We start from the raw sequence: 5,923 nt of genomic DNA, 5'->3' as shown, positions 1-5,923 counted from the left end.
AGAGACCAATGTAGAAATGGCAGAACGCCCAAAAGATTATATTCTTTTTTTTTTCTACATTTATGTATTCTCAAATATCCAGAATCTCCAGGGGGGAAGCAATTTAAAAGTATTTAAAAAATGTTTAAATGCAGTAGCCTATTCACTTGGCTTTGCTTGTCAGTTGGGGAAAAAAAAATAAACTCATTATGCAAGAAAAGATGTGTAATGGAAAACAACTTCACTTGGAACTTCACTCGCTTATATTCCTCCATGCCGCATCCCCTACTGTCATTTCTGTCTCGACTCAATTATATCGGCGCCGCTATCGGCCACTTACAACCCCGAGATGCGCTCTGCCTGGACACTTCGAGATGATGGACATGAAAACGTGCAGAGGGGCCTACACATAGAAAACTGATTCTTACAAGAGAGGTCAGAGAACTGTATCCAAACCGTCTGGCAGAGTACACTAATATCTCCATGCTGAGCGGTGTGGTGCTATTGAGAGCGACCATGCGCGGCCGTCTCACTTCACTGCGCCCAATGAGCCAAACCCATGGAATTGATGGGCAAAGGGAGGGAAATGGGAGGTGGGGGAGAGAGGCTGTGCTCCTCTTGCTAATGCACATTATTCTGTCACAAAAACATCAAGATTCGTTGAGAAAGAAGGCGTGAGAGACGCGGTGGTCTTGGCTGCCTCCAAGACGTGGATCAGAAATGTGAAAACACCTCTACTTGCTGTCAGTTTGAGCAAGAGCGCTTTCATTATAACAACCACCCACCCCTGCATTTCTGCTCTGCGCGCATCAAGGCCTTACCTTTCTCCCCGGCCACACAAGGCTTGTATTTATATATATAAATATATATGTGTGTGTAAGTATGTGTGTGCGTTGAAAAACATTCGAGTGGAGATGTATCATGAGTCTGAATTCACGTTTGGTGGAACTGTTTGACTGAAGTGGCTGCAAGAGAAGGAAAGGAATTAACAACGGTTTCTATGCCCATGTGATACAATGGTCCGTTTCCTGCCACATCACTACATGCAGTAAAAATTGCAGCACTGCAGCTTTCATTAGTACACCCAGGACAGATTATGACTCAATGCAGTGCTATGAATTATGCATGGATGTTGCACTGTGGTATGTTGCGCAATCCCCCCCCCCCTAATTTGAGGAGGAATTTTTAGCTCAGGGAATTGCAATCCAAGCAGCCGCTGTGTAGCATCAGTGCTGCCAGTCATGCTGTAAACTCTCACTTAATCTTTCCTGCACCTTTGATAATCATGTTGTATCTACGAACTTTGCTTTTGAATTAGACCACTGTGGAGAGACAGGCAGCTTTTCACATGACGGAGGTTTCTAGTTTAATAATAACCCCAGACACTGAACTGAAAGACATAATGCACGGAACAACAAAAATAACAGATGATGGATGATGCTTTTTTTTTCTGCAAATGGTTGTTGTTGTATGTGCATTTTGAACAAACATACACCAAGCTTTTGTTTTCAAAGAATTCTCTTCCTGTAATTCCATTTCTGTTTGTTTTTCCAACAGCACCTAAAATTCCTTGAAAAAGTAGCAATCAGTATGTTAGTCACTGTGAAACTGCTTGTTTCCAATCTTTTCCTTTTTTTTTTTTTTTTTTAATTTTCAGGCTTGTTCTTACTTATTTACACACTGAAAAACTGAACAGTCAAGGGAGTTCAACAGAAGCCGTAAGCCGAACAATGAACACGGGGAAATTAGCCAAAAAAAAATCCAGGCATTTACAAAGCTCAACAATTACTTGATTATTTATTTATTCATTGTGAAAATGATCTGAACGGGCGATTCGAGAGCTTGACGAGTGCAATTAAATGCTGGGAGTATGCAACGTGCTCCAAAAGTATGATTCTGAAGATCCTTCACCCAGAGCTGCTAAACTTTTATTTTTAAAAATACAACCACCCATGAATTGTTAAGTGCAGGACTGTCTCAGAAAATTAGAATATTGTGATAAAGTTCTTTATCTTCTGTAATGCAATTAAAAAAAAAAAAAAAAACTTTTTCATCATATTCTAATATTTTGAGATAGGATTTTTGAGTTTTCTTAAGATGTTAGCCATAATCAGGTGTATTAAAATAATAAAAAGGCTTGCAATATTGTAGTTGATTTGTAATGAATCCAGAATGTATGACATTTTCGTTTCTGTAATTGCATTACGGAAGATAAAGAACTTTATCACAATGGTCTAATTTTCTGACAGTCCTGTATAGATGAATCACTTATAAAAATAAATTTACACCCTGGTTCTTATGACTGAAAAGTTCATGGTTCCTTATTGGGTCCGAGTTTCTGGGTTTAGTTCCTGCAGACAAAATGACGCCTTTCTACAGCATGAGTTGGAGAATAAGCTTTTGTGAGTACTAACAATATAATGTTTTCTAAAACAGGTTTTTGCTTTATAAATATGCGATCAGCTCTTAAAGGATTATGTTTGGAGGCCGGATTAATAAGAAAACTGTGATGGGATCCTTGAGAATTTATGTCTGATTCCCATTTCATACAAACGTTTTATCCCGTGACCAGTTTAATTTGCCTTTCCCCCTTTTTTGTCTGTGACTAAAGCTGTTTTTCCAAAGTTTAAGACTTAAAGTAATTGGTATTAGGGGAGGCATGTGCTGATGAATACGATGCAACACTGTGGTAGCAGTTCTGCCTGTACATGACAGATCGTCTCAGCAGATGATGCAAAACTGGTAATAAATAACGCCTTAAGAGCCTCAAAGCCAATTTCAATAGCGATTATTTCAGATTGGCTCTATATTTCCTTCTTTTTTGTAACAACAATAGGTCAGAAATGTTATGGAGATGCATTTGGAAATAATTTGTTGTGACGATGATCAGTTTAAAGTGTTCCACACAAAACAGAAAACTACAATTACTGTAAGCATCAGCTAGATTAATGGGGACTGAACAGAAGCTGCTAATAAAATTAAAAAGAGAAGCAGGCCTTTTTCAACTAAACTGGTGATGCTCTATGGCCAAGATCTTTAGTGCAGAAAAGGATAGGGATAGTTTGAAATGATCCCTTTGTTCTGCCAATGCTTTTGGGAAAACTGTACTGGGCATAAATGATTCAGACAATAAATTCAGCGCAACTAGTAAAGTTGCAACCAATCATATAACATTTTCAGCCAATCTTATCTCATCGTGCGCTACATAATAATGCTAATAAAGGCTCTGAGTCACCCAGGTCATGGTCCACCATTCATAGTGGCAACTTGACTTTGTTTCTTCCCTTGAAGGCCAAATAACAGCAGTTTTTCATACATAACACAAAAGTGTTTTGTTAGTTTATTTACTTGCTTATTTTTAATGATATTCTCCTTTTGCATTATTCTAGTAAAGTCAGGTGTACCCTACACATTCATTCAATGGACAGGTGAATAAATAAATATGAGTCAAAATATGAGTCGTATGGTAAGAAGAAATAAAAATAGTTTCAGAAGTTCGTATATAAATACTCAAATATATCATGAGAAATCTGTACAGCAGATTGTTTTTATTTGCTGCTTGCCACTGTAGACCAGTCATTGCAAACATCTTTGAGAATGAGTTGTACTTTCAGCAAGCAATCTGAAGTCTTTTAATGATAAAAGATAAAGGCTAAACCAGAAATTAATTTCCTCTATTGGTAAGAATAATTTATATTGCCCAATCTCTCTTTTTTTATTGTACACGGAAATGAATGTCACCGTTCCAGGTGGGAAAAGAAATAGTCAGCAAAATAAGCAAATATATTGCCAAGCTATATGCATTTTTTTTTTTTTTCTTCTCTCTTTGACCAACGGCTGAGGACCTTTTTATGGCTATCATCAGAATGTCCTGTTTCATTCCAGACCTTGGAATATTAATGAGTAATATGTATGACAATAAAATAAAAAGGTGGAAAGAGAGTTTTTGAAAAGAAAGCCATGGTGGTTTTATAACTGTTCTTTTTACTACCTCACTCGTGCCTCTTCCCGTGCAGATATTGTTTATGTAAGCACGCCTGGCTTTGAATGATAAGTGCTTCCTTTAATCAGTGTCTCAGTAAACCATCAGCAAGTTGTTTACAACACCTTTTAAGCTCTTGGGGCTAAATCAAAAGCTGGTTGTAGTATTTCCGCATGAATATTGCAGCCCTTGCTCTTTGTCCATCTGTCTTGTCACTGCTAACTGACAACCCTCCGCGTTTGCATATCCTGGATCATCTGAAACACACACACACATAAAACACACGGAAATCACAAGGCTGAGTTTGATATCTAAAGGCTTCGGGCGGTTCGAAATATTGCTGCCACTATCGTTTTCGCATTGTATCCTCACGAAGGCCTACCTCAAACATAATACCCAGACTATTTACATTGCAGTTCTTTTATTTTCCACAAATTTCATTGTGCCTTATACCTACAGTTTAGAAGTGGTGATAAAGTATATATATAGTGAGCGAGAGTGAGTGAGGAGTCAAGAAACAACATTAATTCAAGTTTTATTTTTCACAGCGTTTTCTCTGTTGCGTCCTGGTGACCCCTGGCCATTTGGCAGGCTGACTTGTTTTGCTTTTAGCCCACAATCAATTCATTTTAATCACAATGGGCAGAGCAGGGAGCGCAGGGACCGCTGTGCTAATTGATTGGCAGGTATTTGCATATACAGTATGCAACAAAATGTCACGACCGGCCTTGGTGGTGACCTGCATGGGCTGTTGGCAAAACAAACTGATGAGGGTAATTTATCATGCAGCTTGTGCTCTGCTGAGAAGGGGCAACGCACCCACTATTGTTAGCATCGTCAGTCACCTGTCACAACACCGTGGGCCCGAAGAGAAGACGAACGAGATGTGGAGACAGGCAAGAAGCAGTCCGGGATGGAGATGTAAAGAAAAAAGAGGGGTGAAGCTGATTAGAGTGATACTGATCATGGAATAGCAAACATTTGCCGCTTCTGCCAGGTGGTCTTGTCAATCCTTTGGTATATCATGTCCAGATCTGCCAACCTTGCTAGATACCATGAATATAGCTTGCCGTGTTATCTGCTGTGCTGGCTGGATGGAGGGATTTTTAGACAAATAGCTCTCTTTGGCCCATATCTGAAAGAATACCCTTTCCACATTAAATGTGCTGTCTGGACAATTTAATGTCCTTTTTTTGAGAATGAGAGTCGTAAAAAAAGAGGTTAAAAAATTACATTAAAGGGGATTTTGGAAGACTTGGGCCAAAGTCCCTGCTAAAAATGAAATGCTATCCAGGAGAGCAACACCTGTCCATACAATTGCTTATGCACTCCTACAATTCATCAGCATTATATGAAATTAGAGGTTAAGATAAATAAGGAACTTTTTTTTTTAAACCGCGTAAAGCAGTTCATCATTTGTTAAAATGAGTTTTATCAAAGGACCAAAAATTTGTGGAATATCATGTGCCGCGGTTGGTTGAGGAAACAGAAGTTATTTGTCATGTTTCAGTTCAAATACTGCCAGAATTTTACAGGAGCAAAGCTTGTAACAAGTTTTGAAATGCTGAAAGATTGCGAGGTAATGTTATTGTTTTGGCATTGTGGGCTGACTATAACTTGTGCCTTCTGACAGGACTGTGAAATGTGTTATGGACCTGAGACTCCATGCAACATTCCTAAACTGTTTTTTCAGCCCCAAAATTAATCAGCTAATGGAGAATGGTTGGACTAAACATAGCATCTTCTTCTCAGACACACCTGCTGGCAGACTGTTGCACTGATTCATTGAGAAAGATCAGTAATTCATTTTCTACTCAGACAAATGTAGCTTCGGACCATGGGCACAAAAAAAAGACAAAAAAAAAAAAACAACACACTTAGTTCAGCTAATATTTAAGAGCCCAGCTCAAAAAAATCGATGGCTCTGCCACAAGGTACGCCTGAATGCAAACTCAGTCATTT

Source organism: Fistularia commersonii, chromosome 5 (assembly GCF_037954325.1).
Source record: "Fistularia commersonii isolate RoL2024-O1a breed Wild chromosome 5, RoL_Fcom_v1.0, whole genome shotgun sequence".
Classification (NCBI taxonomy): domain Eukaryota; kingdom Metazoa; phylum Chordata; class Actinopteri; order Syngnathiformes; family Fistulariidae; genus Fistularia; species Fistularia commersonii.
The sequence above is the reverse complement of the archived record's forward strand: the minus strand, read 5'-3'. Positions refer to the sequence as shown.